The sequence below is a fragment of the Ambystoma mexicanum genome, chromosome 1q (genome assembly GCF_040938575.1).
Source record: "Ambystoma mexicanum isolate Mex_15411 chromosome 1q, UKY_AmexF1_1, whole genome shotgun sequence".
Lineage (NCBI taxonomy): Eukaryota > Metazoa > Chordata > Amphibia > Caudata > Ambystomatidae > Ambystoma > Ambystoma mexicanum.
This window is the reverse complement of record NC_090922.1, coordinates 1,423,844,300-1,423,861,045: the sequence shown is the minus strand read 5'-3', so window position 1 is coordinate 1,423,861,045 and position 16,746 is coordinate 1,423,844,300. Positions and strand designations below refer to the sequence as shown.

At 45.0% G+C, this 16,746-nt stretch overlaps 1 long non-coding RNA gene across 1 annotated transcript in view; it reads right to left on the bottom strand.

Moving 5' to 3' along the window:
- Window positions 1-1,046: 1,046 nt before the first annotated feature.
- The window catches only part of LOC138548646 (uncharacterized), a 70,574-nt gene continuing 54,874 nt past the window's right edge, over window positions 1,047-16,746 (bottom strand). The window contains exon 3 of the long non-coding RNA XR_011292444.1: window positions 1,047-4,708. This is a non-coding gene — a long non-coding RNA (uncharacterized lncRNA). The remainder of the gene's footprint in view (window positions 4,709-16,746) is intronic.

The following is a 16,746-nucleotide window of genomic DNA, read 5'->3' as shown; positions in this document are numbered from 1 at the left end:
GAAGTATCCCTTCCAAATCCATCGGGGGAATATAATTGCTCAAGGGGTGCTTGAGAAAGCATTGTTCCCTAGGGTTAAAGAAGAATCTGGGAAAGAAAGAACAGATGGAGCTACTCAAGGTTTCGGAGATACCCATCCCAATTCTGGACACAGAAAAGTTAAAGAGGAAGAACCTGAGACACTTCCAGATCTAGCCTTTGCCCAAAGGAATGATCTCTTATTGGCTGAGGCCTTTCTTACAAGTCTTATCTGAGCCATAGGGTCGTGAAAAACAGGGACCCTTTTATTTTTTAAACCTGGACTTCTATATAGAGGAGATACCACTTCAGAGGGCTTGGTAAAAACACAGTTGGTTGTCCCTAAAAGTCATAAAAAGGTTGTCGTATAGATAGCCCATTCACATCTGATGGGAGGCCATCTAGGACAGTACATGACTCATGCCCAGATAACGCATACATTTTACTGGCCTGTATACATGCTGATATTAAAAACTTTATTCAGGTTTGTGAAATCCGCCAGAAGACTAGCACTCATATATCAATGCCATTACCGTTACATCCATTACCAATCATTTAAATTCCATTCTCAAGGATTGGTATGGACATTGTGAGATCTCTAGACACTTCCAAACTGGGAAATACATTTAGTTTGCTAATTGTGGACTATGCCACACAATACCTAAAGGCCGTTTCTCTGAGAGCCTCCACCAAACAGCACAATTTGAAGCACCTGCCCCCTTTCTTTTCCCCGAGTAGGGTTTCCAAAGGAAATATTAACTGACCAGGGGTCTATTTTCATAAGCAAATTCATGGAGCAAGTTAAACAACTGTTACATATCACCACACTACAAATGTTTTGTTGCAGTTTATTATGCGGTCACACTCAATTCAGGGAGTTCCTTTCCCCTCCAAGCAAGGTGGTGCACAATAATGCACTCTTGATTCAGGTTAACTTTGGTGAGGCCTCCAACCTGTCTCACACCCAACCCCAACAAATACCCTCTGTCACCAATAGACTAGGAACCAGGCCGATGTGTAGCACGAATATATATGTATTTATTTATTGCAGGTTGGAGAAAAATGCTAACATCAGAGACCAATGCTGTGGCAACAGCCAATATCACAACAGTAACTCAATTATAAAAAACAACACAGGTGAAAGTTTGACGTACGAAATAACTTACAACAAATTTAATTTCAATTGAATCCATAGACAACATTCACAATACAATACAAGGTCCACAGGAATGGTTTAATATGAAACAATACTTTTCTCCCAGCAACCCTCGCCCTTCAGGTCTCAATTAAATATGACCCCTTTGATTGAAAGGCAAGGTGTAGGCAGTGAGAGCACAATGGAAAATTTGGTTCGGCTACTGATTTAAAAAGACACTGTTTGGGAAGGGAATTCAATGGGAAAAATCGTATTGGCGTTGTTACTAGAAATGCAATATTAGGGAAAGGAGTACAATGGAACAAATCGTTTTTTCAACTTTGATTTAAAAGACAAGGGGCCTCATTACGACCCGGGCAGTAAGGGATTACCAGTACCGGTTAGGGCACCCTGGTTTTACCAGCCGTTAAGGAAGGGACCCGCAAAGGGACCTTGGAGGTAATTACGTTACTGCAATTTGCGGTGCCGTAATTACCACCTTCCCCATTCCCATTGAGCCCTATGGGGGCAAGAATGGGAATGGGGAAGGGCCAATGGTGAATGGGGAATTACCACCCCGCCAACCTTGGAACGGGGCGGTAATTCCGCCATTCACCATGGCGGAATCCGGCGTCAACCATGGCGCTAACAGTGCCATGGTTAACGCCTGCGTCGTAATGAGGCACAAGGTTGGGAAAAAAGGACTCAAATGGAAATTGTTTTTCAACACCATGAAATAAAATGCATGACTTGGTAATTTGGGGTCAGAGAAAAGTGTGAAGCAAAAGGGAACATTTTGTTTCGTAACACACAGACAGATGAGTTGCAATACTTTGTAATTCTGATTTAAAATATATGGGGAATTTCGTGTTGCACCCTTTACAATCACTTGAAAGGCAGTGTTTAGGATTACGTATTTTGGGATTATGGACACTCCACCCTTTCTATGTGGAAGTCAAGGATTTCAGAAACAGTCAACCAAGTCTTTATGGGCTATACCGGCTCTAACAAACTGGGTATGAGATTTGTTAGTTTTGAATTCTAACCACACCGATCCCATGATTTTCTATATGGGAATTAATTGATTTACTTTAATCAAATGTGCTAAGGATCTACACAGTGTTTCCTCTTCAGACAACTATATGGAAAGGATTAAGGCAGGCAGTCTCCAACAATGCAATTTCAACAGAGGTGTGGTTTTCTATGGGGAAATAAGTTGAATGAGATTCAATACATTGTGCGAAGGGCCTACCCATTTTCACCTTCCCTCCACCTATTACCCACTAATGGAAAGGGATAGAGGCAGATGGCTCCCCACACAATGTATGGCTTTGAGATATCTACTTACATGGGAGCTCTCTGCGCTTTGCTCAGGAGGCCTGCCAGATTTCAAGGATGCTCTTTTGGTGGGCAGCTTACACCAGGCCTCTCCAACAGCAAGCTCCCTCCAGACAAACCTCTCTCAGATAGGGCTCCCAGGTTTCTATGCAAGATTAACCAGGATGGCCTTGGTAGCTCTCCTTGCCTTTCTACTAGTGGTTCCTCGCTATAGTCCAGCAGCAGACTGTCTCCCAGAATAAAGTCCAAAAAGCCCCCCAAAAGCCCCGTTCTGATGCACCCCTGCCCTCTTATAGCGTGGATGACACTACAACATGGTCATAATTCCCATGGTCTGGATTGGCTCGCTTGCTCCAATCGCCCTCCTGCAAGGATGCCCACTGGCTTCTGATAGGATCAGAAGTTGGGAGATATGTATAATGTCGGCTGAGGGAGGAGACTAGATACATCAATACATAATGACAGGGAGTTTCTAAATCTTTTGTTCTAAAAAATCTCATAATGTTATAGCTTCCCTGGTCTTTCAGATAACCCCATGAAGGTATATATATCTGGTCCTATATTTTACGGCAAATAGCTATTCCAATTCCAATTTACACATTATTTTCATGATTTAGCGCTTTGACAACTTTCCCATTGCTCGGGTTTATGAAAATGGCAGAATCATAATTTTCCGTTTTAACAGGGTTTCAATGGACTTTCTCTTCTGTTTAATTTGAACCTGGGGTGGGCTCGATAGGACACACAATGCTCCTGTAATTTAGGAAAAACTGTATTCAATGTTTAATCAATGGGAATTCATTACATGAGTCAGTAAGTTTCATTTCTCTCAAGTTTCCATTTCTGTTACTACATGTGAGCAGCCATCTGGTTTATCCATGTTTATCTTAACATTTTATTCTGCTTAGCTTCAAAGTGTCCATGACTGGTGGTTAAAATACAGTTTATGCAGGACATGTTATCAGCAACTCATTGACAACAAGACATTCTTCTTGGTCTGGGTAATCAGATTTTCAAAGGGTCTTTGTTTAGAGCTAAATGCCCTGTTTATGGGAACCTGACCTTAAAGGTCATTTATGTTGGTTGTGTTATCAGCAATTCACCACATATTCGATCTATTTCTTTGTCTATTTAAGAATATGTTGGAAACCAGTCCTGCATCCCTAGTATTCATCAAACCAAAGGGCTGTAAAGTCAGGATCCGGATGCACTATTCAGTTCATAGTTAAATTGGGGATTTCAGGTCAGAGAGAACAAGTTGCAGTTTATCATTCTGTGAAGCTAGCATATTACATTTAACCACTGTGTACTTGCAACTTTCAATGCTGCACCAGGGCCTGTTGTACATACATACAATCTTTTCTTTAAACAATATTAGAACAGAGGTCAATGAAACAATCTCCTGCATGCAAAATAGGCCAAAATTAGCACAGGGAATCAGTGTTCCTTTATGAAGGAGAAATGGGCCTTTCTCTTACAAATGTCATTGTATATGGTGAATTTAAGTCTCTTTCCCCCTGATGAATGTAATCTGAATGTAAATCTGACCTTCACTTTATTTCTGAATTGCAAAGGCCTTGTTCCTCATTTTAGCTTCTAAATGCGGAACTATTTCTTTTCATTCCATGTACACTGCTGCAGTTTTTAAATCTGTCCATGTCTAATGTATTTCTTTAATATTACAGTTGGACTGACATGAGTAACTCTTCGGTATTGTCCACCCATAGGCCATGATTTACCCTTTAACTGTCAGTTTATTTGTGAAACGTAAGTGTCTTCCTCCACTTGTGCACTTGTACATTGCAGTAGTATTTAACTAGGCCCATTTCTTTCCAGGTTCCTAGGCCTTAAATTGGAGAAAGAAGTGTTTTGGCTGACCTGCATTTTCCAATGGATAACATTGTGTAGCTTCACTCTTAAATACTGGCCTGGCCTAGCCTCTTTATTTCTAACATTTAGGGGCTATATTTTGCCCCACAGATCCCTCCTTTGCTCTTTTGATTCAGGTGACTTGGAGAAAAGAGTAAGGAGAGAGTGTTTTTTTTTGTGGATTTTGGGATCATTCCTCGTCGGAGCATGTCTGTTCTTTTCCCATCGTGGGGGAGTGGTGTTCTTGTCTGCACTCCACTCTTTTTGGATTCTGGAGTTTTGGTCCTGGACCCCTCCATTTCCAGTAGCTCCACCCCTGGGCTGTAGGGGCAAGGAGTTATTTAATCTGCTGAGAGTAAAAGAGAGGTTAAGAATGTTATTCAGTACTAATTTCCCTAGTATTATCAACATACAAATTGACAACAAAACAACAAGTTACACGTTACTTTTCACTTGACATATACAATTCACAACCTTCTCTAATTTTATATACGTCCAAAGTATGAATACTTATACCCCCTGTAAATGTGTTATTTTCACCGTCAGGGTTTCCGTCCTTTCCTTTCATTCTTCAGATTGTTCCTGTCCTATACCCTCACTGGGTTCTTCAATCAGTCATAAAGTCTGTCTGGGGTGGCAGCTCATCAACTGATTGCAATGGACCCATTAATCTTCCATCTGTTCTCCTAGGGTTGCAGATCGTATAGGCGACATGTGAGATGTTAGCATCAAGGCAATGTGCCAAGATGGGAGGAACTTCTGCTCCTTGGTCTGGTTCCTCTGGAAATTGTACAGGTAGACCCTGTCTCCTAATTCACACTCTTTCTTGGTAGTCTTCAAGTCATAATGTGTTTTCCTCCCCTCTGCCGACTTTTCTAAATTGCGCTGAGCGTAAGCATAAGTGTGCTGAAGGTGTTTTCGTAAATGTCCAATGTACTCATGGGTCATGGATGCATTGATCAGGGTTTGCTCTTGAGTTCTGCAGAGCAGATGCTGAGGTAGCACCATTTTTCATTCAGTCGTGAGCTCAAATGGAGACATTTTTGTTGCAGAAGATGGTGTAGACCTAATGGCCATCAGTACAAGTGGTAATCTGATGTCCCAACTAGGTCCAGAGTCCACCACAAACCTCTTCAAGATGCCCACAATTGTTTTATTGTACCTCTCAACTCCCCTGTTTGAAGCTGGGTGGTAGGAAATGTGGAGTTTTCTCTTTCCCCCTAGTATCGCCCACATCTTTGTCATCACCTCACTGGTAAAATGACTTCCTCGGTCTGACTCAATCCTTTGGGGAAGGCCGAAACGAGAGAAAATGTGATTGATCATTAGTGCTGCAGCTGTCTCCGCCTTACAATTTAGGTCCGGAAGACATTCCACCCACTTGCTAAATAAGCATGTCGCAGTCAACATGTACTTATTTCCACTAGAGGAGCGAATCACTGGCCCGATAAAATTGACTTGCAAATCCGACCAAGGCAGTGTCATTCTCATTTTCTGTAGGGGAGCTCTGTGTGTGAGGGAACGTGGCTGGAACTGAGCACAGACAAGACACCTCTTATAGTATAGGTCGAGGTCCTGACCCATGTGTGGCCAGTATGCAACCTCTCGCAATATTTCTAATGTAGTATGAAACCCCCTATGATTGGCAGTGGCCCCGTCATGGGCGTGACTTAACATCAGGCTTGGGAATGAGGTAGATACCACCCAGTGGTCACATCCAAATATGGATCTCCGTACCAACAAACCGTCTTGGATTCTGTAAATTTTGGAAAACTTCATCAACACCCGGAGATCCCCCTTCCTGATATAATCAGATTCTGCCACAGAATATTCACAGGGCCTTCAACAAGTAGATCAAATTTCCCAATAATTGGGTCATCTTTTTGTGCTGTAATCAAATATGCATCTGGGATTTCTTTACTCCTAAAGGCAGTTCAGAGTTCATTTTTGTCATGGGCTTGGGACCTGGTGACAGCAGTGACCTGGATTTCCCCCAACAGGGATTCGCTTCCTAAGAGATTCCTATGAATGGCTCTGGTTTGGGCAACTGGTCCGCCAAGTAATTTACAGTTTTGTCTGGTCCCTCTATTTTGGAGTGACCTTTGATATTTTTCCAATAGATGGTCATCTCATTAGAGGTGACCAGATTGTCAATTGATTGGATTAATTTCCCGTGCTTGAGCGGTTCGTTATTCACACACAGCATGTCTCGATTCTTCCAGTTAATTAGGTATTCCACGAACCCATTCCTGACATAATCTGAATCAGTGATTGTGACGAGTTTTCTGAGTTCGTGTTGCAGGGCAGTGAGGATGGGCTGATGTATGGCCATCAACTCTGCCACTTGACTACTTTGGTGACCTATTATGTACCCAGCAGGTGGTTCTGGGGCATCATTCAGCCATGCTTTCCCAATGCCAGCCACTAGTTATTTTTCCCTGTGATTGTCAACATGGTTGGAGCACCCATCCACATAAATTGTGGGTATGCCCTGACATGTGTTTTTCTCATAGACTTTGTGAGGGAAAGTAAGGTATGCCTGCATATTGTCGTTGGTCCTTAGACCTTCGTCCTCGAGTTTTCTTGAGCACATTCATGTTAATTAGACAATCCTTGCGCTAGAGGACTCTTCATTTTTTAGCCATATCTGACCTCCACAGGAAAGCCTTGAATGGACAGAATCCAGGAAGTGATTCTGGAATTACTCACGTTTACTGTTTGTATTTGGTCACTTTGGAGATATTACAAGGGTTGGTGAGGAGTCTCCACAATGATGTGCTCCCCCTGGAAGAATGGGCAGTGATTCTTCAACAGCTACACCGTTGCCAGGAGTGCCATTTCGCAATCGTTTAATTTTTCTTCCACAGTGGACAAAGTCTTGCTCACGTACGAGATTACTTTGTTGCCCTTATCATGCTTTTGGTATAATACCACCGTTAAGCAAGTATATGAGAACCCTGTCACCAAGAAGAACTCAAAGGGCTTGGGAAAGGCTTCTCTTTAGTTGTTTTACTGCCTCAGATTGTTCTGGACCCCACTCCGACTTGACCTCGGCATTTAATACATGGACCAACGGTTGTGTGACCTCTGCGTAGTCTTCAATGGACTTTGTACTATAATTACTGAGTCCAAGAATGCTTCTTAGTTCTCGAAGAGTAGTAGGGTCTTTCAATTTCAATAAAGCTTTTACCTTTTTTGCCTGGGGACTGAGACCCTCAGGGGTCATTTCATGCCCTAAGAATTTCACGCAGGTATTACACCACTGTGCCTTCTGAAACTACAGTTTCTGCTACAGGTATTTGCAACTGGATCAGAACATAGCATATTTCAGCTGGTGGTCGGTCAAAAAACCGAATAAAAAATATCGAATCACAAAAATATCGAATCCAAAATCTCGAAAAAAAAAATCTCGAATTATTTATTTATTTATTTATATGTATTTGTGGGTTCAGGTAAGTATAAAAAAAGGATAAAATAAAAAAAAAAAAGAAAAAAGGGGGGTTGGGGGGGAACCCCCCCATTTCGAAATAAAAACGTATTAAAAAAGAAATTCGAGATTTTTGTTTTCGATATTTTGGATTCGAGATTTTTGTTTTCGATATTTTGTAATTCGGTTTTTCACTATAAACCATTTCAGCTATGTGTTCCTCCCCGTGCATGGCCTTATGTAGAATATTACATTTGTTCCCAGAGTTTATGTATCCAAATGGGTTTTGGGTCCATGTGAATTGCTGCCCCCTGAAGGTAAAGGCAAGCTTGTACTGGTCTACCAATCCCGGCACAAGCCCCCAGTTTTGTCACAGTTTATTATGCAGTCACACTCAACTCAGGGAGTTTCTTTCCCCCCCAAGCAAGATGGCGCACAATAAAGCACTTTTGATTCAGGTTAACTTTGGTGAGGTCTCCAACCCATCTCGCACCCAACCCAAACAAATACCCTTTGTCACCAATGGACTAGGAACCAGGCCGGTGTGTAGTAAGAATATGTATTTATTTATTTAAAGTTGAACAAAAATGCTAACATCAGCCACGAATGTTGTGGCAACAGCCAATATCACTACAGCAACTCAATTATAGCAAACAACACAGGTGAAAGTTTGACACACGGACGTACCAACCTGCTTCCTGAGTTGGTATAGGTTCAATGGCTTGTATAAACAGGCAGAGTCTAGCTATTCAGACGTTGGACACTTCCTGTACCCATGACAGGCAACAACCCAATCCATTCACTTTGCCCTCCACTTAGAATACTCCAGGCCCCACTAACCGTCTTCTTGAAAGGCCCTGAATAGCTAGAAAGCAGCAGAGCTCTGGATTTGTCCATGAAGACACAGGAAAAAAATATGCAAAAATCCCCCACAGCAGGTGTGATATTGCAGAATGTCTAGGCAATGAGTTTCGCATCTACGTACCTTTATGAAAGCACATTATCTCTATATCTGTGCTGTTTTGTGTTCACTTATCCATATTCAAGTACAATGCTCTGTTTCTCTACTGTGGCTTATACTGGTCACATCTAGGCCCCCCACCGGGAAAAAGAGCATTTCAATGTTCTTCTATATATTGCTCTACTGTGTTTAACATCCAGGTATTTCAAACTAAGCACATTCCCCATTCACCAGGGCCATTCCTCATTCCCATTTGAGCCCCCATTTGCGGTACCGTTATTGACCCCGGTGTCCCTTTGCGTTTACTGTCCTTAACGCCTGCTGAAAGCAGGCGTTAAGGAAGGACCCGCAAAGGGAACTCGTAGTAAGGCGCAAAGGGATTACCGGCACCGGTGTCATTACCGGTGCCCGGTATCCATTTGCACCCTACTTGTAATGAGACCCAATGTATCTGTTTGAGTTCACTCTACAAGAAGGGCTATGTCAAATTCCACAACATCGAATCTGCCAACTTTAGAGAGATATATTCTCGCCGGAATCACTGGTCACAACTACATCTGCACTCCATATTTGGCAGATTGTGGAAGCCAAATTGAATGCTTCTTAAATTGTATTGAACCAAGTGTCTTTAATGTGTTTAACAGGATATAAGCACTGACTATGCACTGTTTTTAACGAAGAAGAATCTTATAAATGGTTTATTTAATGATTTTAGAGTGCTGTGGCATTTTTAAAGCATGTTATTATCTAATTGGCCAATATGATGCTATCGACGAAATTATATGATGATTGTGAAAGAACGTTTTGTGTATTTACTTTATTTTTACGTTGTAGTGTGAAAGGTAGTTTTTTGACCATATGCACTTAATAAAAAATCAAAAAAACATTTTAGCCCCCACATCTCGAACCAAAATGTCTCCAGTCTACACACTAATATCCTTCCAAAAATCACATCCACACAGATGCCAGCTGCTGCTGGTTCTACACACACCAACATCAAATCTAAGCACAACTCCACAACTGCACTCCTCTATGTTTCCAATTCTATTCTGTCCCCACATCACTCTAAGCTCTCCTCTTTTCTGATCTTATTGATCTCTCTGCAGCTTGTGATACAGTCACCATCCTTCTCTTCTTTCGTCTTTACATTCCCTGGGCTTTTCTGGTACTACTCTTTGCTGGTTTAAACCTGACTAGCCGGCCGTTCCTTTTCTGTTTCTTCGAAGTGGCTTATAGTCTTCTATTTTGTCGCGGACTTATGACATTCTCCAGGGTACGGTCCTGGGTCGTCATCTCTTGCCCTCTATTGTATCGTTCTTTGGTCTTTCTGCACATTTTTATGAAGATAATTCTCAGCTCCTTGTCTCTTTGTCGCTTTCTCCTCGACCATCTCTGACTCCTGGCCATCCAATCTTGCACGAATTCCCATTTCTTACATCCGAATGCTTCAAAGGTTGCAATTCCTTTCTTTCAAACCTCTACGATCCCACCTCTCCTCTGTCTCCCTTCTATTCTTTTTCCTCTTTCCGCTCTTCTTGTTTCTACTTCTGCTCGAAATGTAGGTATTACCTTCGATTCCTCCCTCTCCTTTACACTTCATATTTGCTAATATTGCCCGTTCCTCTCATTTCCAACTCTTTAACATCCCTACAGCCTGTCCATTTCCAACGTTCCTTGACACCAAACTGCTTCTTACTGCTCTACTTTTTTCCCGTCTCGGTTATTGCTCTTGTACTCTTATTGGTCTTCCTGGTTCTCAACTGGTGCCTCTTTGTTTTGTCTTTAGTTCTTCTATTCACACTCTTTGCTGAATTTCTCCTTCTGCTCCTATTATGCCTTATGCCCTCCTTACACTCCTTTCATTGGCTATCTTTTCAATCTCGCCTTCTGTTTCACTTTCTTTGAATCACATTTCAACGTCTTCACAGGCTCCCTCCTACCTATCTTTGTTGTCTCGTTTCTCTATAAATTCCTCCTTCTTCCCTTGTGACTCAATCTCTTTTTGTTAACTGTTCCTATGCCACCCTGTGCCCAATCGAGCTTTGGCTGGTTCTCGCTCTTGCCCCCAAGCTGTGGAATTCCCTGCCACTCCACATCACATCTATCCCCACCTACTCCCTTTTTCACACACAACTCAGAACCCATTGTAGTGATTCTATATGTTACGTGCTATGGCGAAAGCACCTTAAAAATAGGTATATAGATGCACATATAGAGGAATAGATATATAGATGCACAGATAGAGGGATAGATATAAAGAGTAATGCACAGACAAGGAGATAGATAGATGCACAGGTAGAGGGATATATAGATGCATAGATAGAGGGATAGACAGATTGATGCACATATAGAGGCATAGCTATATAGATAAATAGATAGATTGATAGATATAAAGATAGATGCACAGATAGAGATAGATAGATTCACATATAGAGGGATGGATAGATGCACACATAGAGGATACATATAAATAAACAGCGGATAGATAGACAGATAGGTAGCTGCACAGTTAGCGGGATAGACAGATTGATGCACAGATAGGGGATATAAATATTGATAGAGAGATAGATAGATAGATAGACCGATAGATAGATAGACCGATAGATAGGTAGATGCACAATAGACGGACAGATAGATAGTTAGATAGATGGGTAGATTCCCAGATAGAGAGCTAGATAAATGCACAGACAGATAGATGGATATATCAGTAGATTGATGAATAGATTGATACATAGATAAATAGTGGGATGGATAGCAGTAGATAGGCAGAGGGATAGATTGATAGGTAGATGCACAGATAGCGGGATAGATAGATTGATGCACAGATAGGGGATACACATATTGATAGAGAGATAGATAGATAGATAGATAGATAGATAGATAGATAGATAGATAGACCGATAGATAGGTAGATGCACAATAGACGGACAGATAGATAGTTAGATAGATGGGTAAATTCCCAGATAGAGAGCTAGATAAATGCACAGACAGATAGATGGATATATCAGTAGATTGATGAATAGATTGACACATAGATAGATAGTGGGATGGATAGCAGTAGATAGACAGAAAGAGGGATAAATTGATAGGTAGATGCACAGATAGAGGGATAGATAGGTAGATGGATAAGTAGATGCATAGATTGATAGACAAACAAACAGACAGCTAGTTAGATAGGTAGATGGTCAGGTATTTGCGGAAAGACATGAAGGCAGATGGAACTGCGCAGAGTGTGAAGTCCGGTAAAGAAAGACAGAAAACAACAAGGGTCTCGAGTGAGTATATCCACGAGCACTAGAACACTAACACATTGGGCCTCATAACGAGGTGGGCGGTAAGGGATTACCGGCACGGTAAGGGCACAGGTGCCGGTAATCCCTTACCGCCCTACTACGAGTTCCCTTTGCGGGTCCTTCCTTAACGCCTGTTTTTTTCAGGTGTTAAGGATGGGAACAGCAAAGGGACTCTAGAGCTAATAACGGTACCGCAATTTGCGGTACCGTTATTAGCGCCTTTCCCATTCCCATTGATCCCTATGGGGGCTCAAATGGGAATGGGGAATGGCCCTGGTGAATGGGGAATTACCGGTCCCGCCAACCTTGGAATGGACCGGTAATTGCTCCATTAACCAGAGCGGAGTCGGAATGAGTTTGGAGGCAGCCATGGCGCTAGTAGCGCCATGGCTACCTCCAACCTCATAATGAGGCCCATTGCGTCCAACGTTAACCTTTTTAGAAAAGTCAAGAGAAGATGTAAAAATAAAATGGTGCAACAGAGAGAACTGATGAAACTGAGAAAGGTACTTATTCAAGTTCTGAAAGTGAAGATTGCAGAGGTTAGCCTCGGACCCGCCTCTCTGAGTAAAACACTTTTTTTAGGAACGCATCACTTAGCCAAAAGGCACACTGGGGCCGTACCCTGTTGGATACCGTTAGCTGCTTGTTATTGTTAACCGGTCCACGTTTAAGATATTCTATTCACCTGTAACACCCTCTCGTCCTGGACAATCTCCTCTGCACTCTCAGGAATCAGGACCCTCTCTCACTTCTCCCCAGTTTCTGATCCTCCTGTACTGCACTCTCTGGCACCAGGGCCCTCTCTCACTTCTCCCCAGTTTCTCATCCTTCTGTACACGCTCTCTGGCACCAGGACCCTCTCTTACTTCTCCCCAGTTTCTGATCCTCCTGTACTGCACTCTCTGGCACCAGGGCACTCTTTCACTTCTCCCCAGTTTCTCATCCTCCTTTACTGCACTCTCGGGCACCAGGACACTCTCTCACTTCTCCCCAGTTTCTTATCCTCCCGTAATACCTACACTACCTGGCACCAGGACCCTGTCTCACTTCACCGCCGTTTCTTATCCTCCTGTACTACCTACACTACCTGGCACCAGGACCCTCTCTCACTTCTCCCCAGTTCCCCATCCTCCTGTACTGCACTCTCTGGCACCAGGACCCTATCTCACTCCACCCCAGTTTCTCATCCTCCTATACTACCTACACTCCCTGGCACCAGGACCCCCTCTCACATCTCCCCAGTATCACACCCTCCTGTACTGTACTCTCTGGCACCAGGACCCTCTCTCACTCTTCCCCAGTTCCCCATCCTCCTGTACTGCACTCACTGGCACCAGGACCCTAATGAACTCTCTGGCACCAGGACCCTCTCTCATTTCTCTCCAGTTTCTCATCCTTCTGTACGCACTCTCAGGCACCAGGACCCTCTCTCGCTTATTCCCAGTTTCTCATCCTCTTGTACTGCACTCTATGGCACCAGGACCCTATCTCACTTCTCCCCAGTTTCTCATCCTCCTGTACGGAAATCTCTGGCAGCAGGACCCTAGTGAACTCTCTGGCACCAGGACACTCTCTCATTTCTACCCAGTTTCTCATCCTTCTGTACGCACTCACTGGCACCAGGACCCTCTCTCACTTCTCCCCAGTTTCTCATGCTCCTGTACTGCACCCTCGGGCAGGAGGACCCTCTCTCACTTCTCCCCAGTTTCTCATCCTCATGTACTGCACTCTCTGGCACCAGGACCCTCCCTGACTACTCTCAAGTTTCCCATCCTCCTGTACTGCACTCTGTGGCACAAGGACCCTCTCGCATTTCTCTCCAGTTTCTCATCCTTCTGTACGCGCTCTCTGGCACCAGGACCCTCTCTCACTTGTCCCCAGTTTCTCATCTTCATGTACTGCACTCTCTGGCACCAGAACCCAACTGAAGCTCTGGCACCAGAACCCTCTCTCACTTGTCCCCAGTTTCTCATCCTCCCGTACTGCACTCTCTGGCAGCAGGACCCTACTGAACTCTCTGGCACCAAGACCCTCTCTCATTTCTCCCCAGTTTCTCATCCTTCTGTATGCACTCTCTGGCACCAGGACCCTCTCCCACTTCTCTCCAGTTTCTCATCCTCTTGTACTGCACTCCCTGGCACCAGGACCCTCTCTCACTCCACCCAAGTTACTCATCCTTTTGTACTGCACTCCCTGGCACCAGGACCTTCTCTCATTTCTCCCCAGTTTCTTATCCTCCTGTACTGCACTCCCTGGCACCAGGACCCTCTCTGATTTCTCCCCAGTTTCTCATCCTCATGTACTGAATTGCCTGGCACCAGGACCCTCTCTCACTTCTCCCCACGTTCTCATCCTGCTGTACTGCACTCTTTGGCACCAGGACCCTACTGCATTCCCTGGCACCAGGACCCTCTCTCATTTCTCCCCAGTTTCTCATCCTCCTGTACTGCACTCTCAGTCACCAGGACCCTCTCTCACTTCTCCCCAGTTTCTCATCCTCCTGTACTGCAGTCTCTGACACCAGGACGCTCTCTCAGTTCTCCCCAGTTTCTCATCCTCCTGTACTGCACTCTCAGGCAGCAGGACCCTCCCTCATTTCTCGACAGTTTTTCATCCTCCTGTACTGCACTCTCTGGCAGCAGAATCCTCTCTCAGTTCTCCCCAGTTTATCATCCTCCTGTACTGCACTCTCAGGCACCAGGACGCTCTCTCAGTTCTCCCCAGTTTCTCATCCTCCTGTACTGCACTCTCGGGCACCAGGACCCTCCCTGACTACTCTCAAGTTTCTCATCCTCCTGTACTGCACGCTGTGGCACAAGGACCCTCTCTCATTTCTCTCCATTTTCTCGTCCCTCTGTATGCACTCTCTGGCACCAGGACCCTCTCTCACTTGTCCCCAGTTTCTCATCCTCATGTACTGCACTCTCTGGCACCAGGACCCTAATGAAATCTCTGGCACCAGAACGCTCTCTAACTTGTCCCCAGTTTCTCATCCTCCTGTACTGCACTCTCTGGCAGCAGGACCCTACTGAACTCTCTGGCACCAAGACCCTCTCTCATTTCTCCCCAGTTTCTCATCCTTCTCTATGCACTCTCTGGCACCAGGACCCTCTCTCACTTCTCTCCAGTTTCTCATGCTCCTCTACTGCACTCTCGGGCACCAGGACCCTATCTCACTTCTCCCCAGATTCTCATCCTCCTGTACTGCACTCCCTGGCACCAGGACCCTCTCTCACTCCTCCCAAGTTGTTCATCCTTTTGTACTGCACTCCCTGGCACCAGGACCTTCTCTCATTTCTCCCCAGTTTCTTATCCTCCTGTACTGCACGCCCTGGCACCAGGACCCTCTCTCATTTCTCCCCAGTTTCTCATCCTCATGTACTGAACTCCCTGGCACCAGGACCCTCTCTCACTTCTGCCCATGTTCTCATCCTGCTGTACTGCACTCTTTGGCACCAGGACCCTACTGCACTCCCTGGCACCAGGTCACTCTCTCATTTCTCCCCAGTTTCTCATCCTCCTGTACTGCACTCTCAGTCACCAGGACCCTCTCTCACTTCTCCCCAGTTTCTCATCCTCCTGTACTGCACTCTCAGGCAGCAGGAACCTCCCTCATTTCTCCCCAGTTTTTCATCCTCCTGTACTGCACTCTCTGGCAGCAGAATCCTCTCTCAGTTCTCCCCAGTTTATCATCCTCCTGTACTGCACTCTCTGGCACCAGGACCCTCTCTCACTTCTCCCCAGTTTCTCATCCTCCTGTACTGCAGTCTCGACACCAGGATGCTCTCTCAGTTCTCCCCAGTTTCTCATCCTCCTGTACTGCACTCTCGGGCATCAGGACTCTCTCTCACTTCTCCCCAGTTTCTCATCCTCCTGTACTGCACTCTCGGGCATCAGGACCCTCTCTCACTTCTCCCCAGTTTCTCATCCTCCTGTACTGCACTCTCTAGCACCAGGACCCTCTTTCACTTCTGCCCCGTTTCTCATCCTCCTGTACTGCACTCCCGGGCACCAGGACCCTCTCTCACTTCTTCCCAGTTTCTCATCCTCCTGTACTGCACTCTCGGGCACCAGTACCCTCTCTCACTTCTTCGCAGTTTCCACCCTCCTGTACTGCACTCTCAGGCACCAGGACCCTCTCTCACTTCTCCCCAGTTTCTCATCCTCCTGTACTGCACTCTCGGGCACCAGGACGCTCTCTCACTTCTCCCCAGTTTCTCATCCTCCTGTACTGCACTCTCGGGCACCAGGACCCTCTCTCACTTCTCCCCAGTTTCTCACCCTCCTGTACTGCACTCTCGGGCACCAGGACCCTCTCTCACTTCTTCGCAGATTCCACCCTCCAGCCCTTCATCTGTATTTTTCATGATTGTCTAACCACTAATGTGATTTTATTGGGCAGAAAAAGCTTGAGCAGTAATGGGATTAGTTCCAAATATGGGCATAGGGATTGTTCCTGCAGAGGTTTGCCCAATTAGCCGGCCCCCTGTTGAGTGCGATGCATGGCGTGAGCGGCGGCGATACATGGCGTGAGCAGGTACTGGGGAGGCTTTGCACAATAAGGTCCTGCCTGACTAACCCAGCCAATCCTATCTGCCAGACGACCCCTTCAGCTACTTTAAACTGCTTACCCTCCACATGACTGCGGCTCAGGAGGGTTAGCTGAATCGGAGATGGCTGAGATCCAAAAAGGAGCCTCCCGG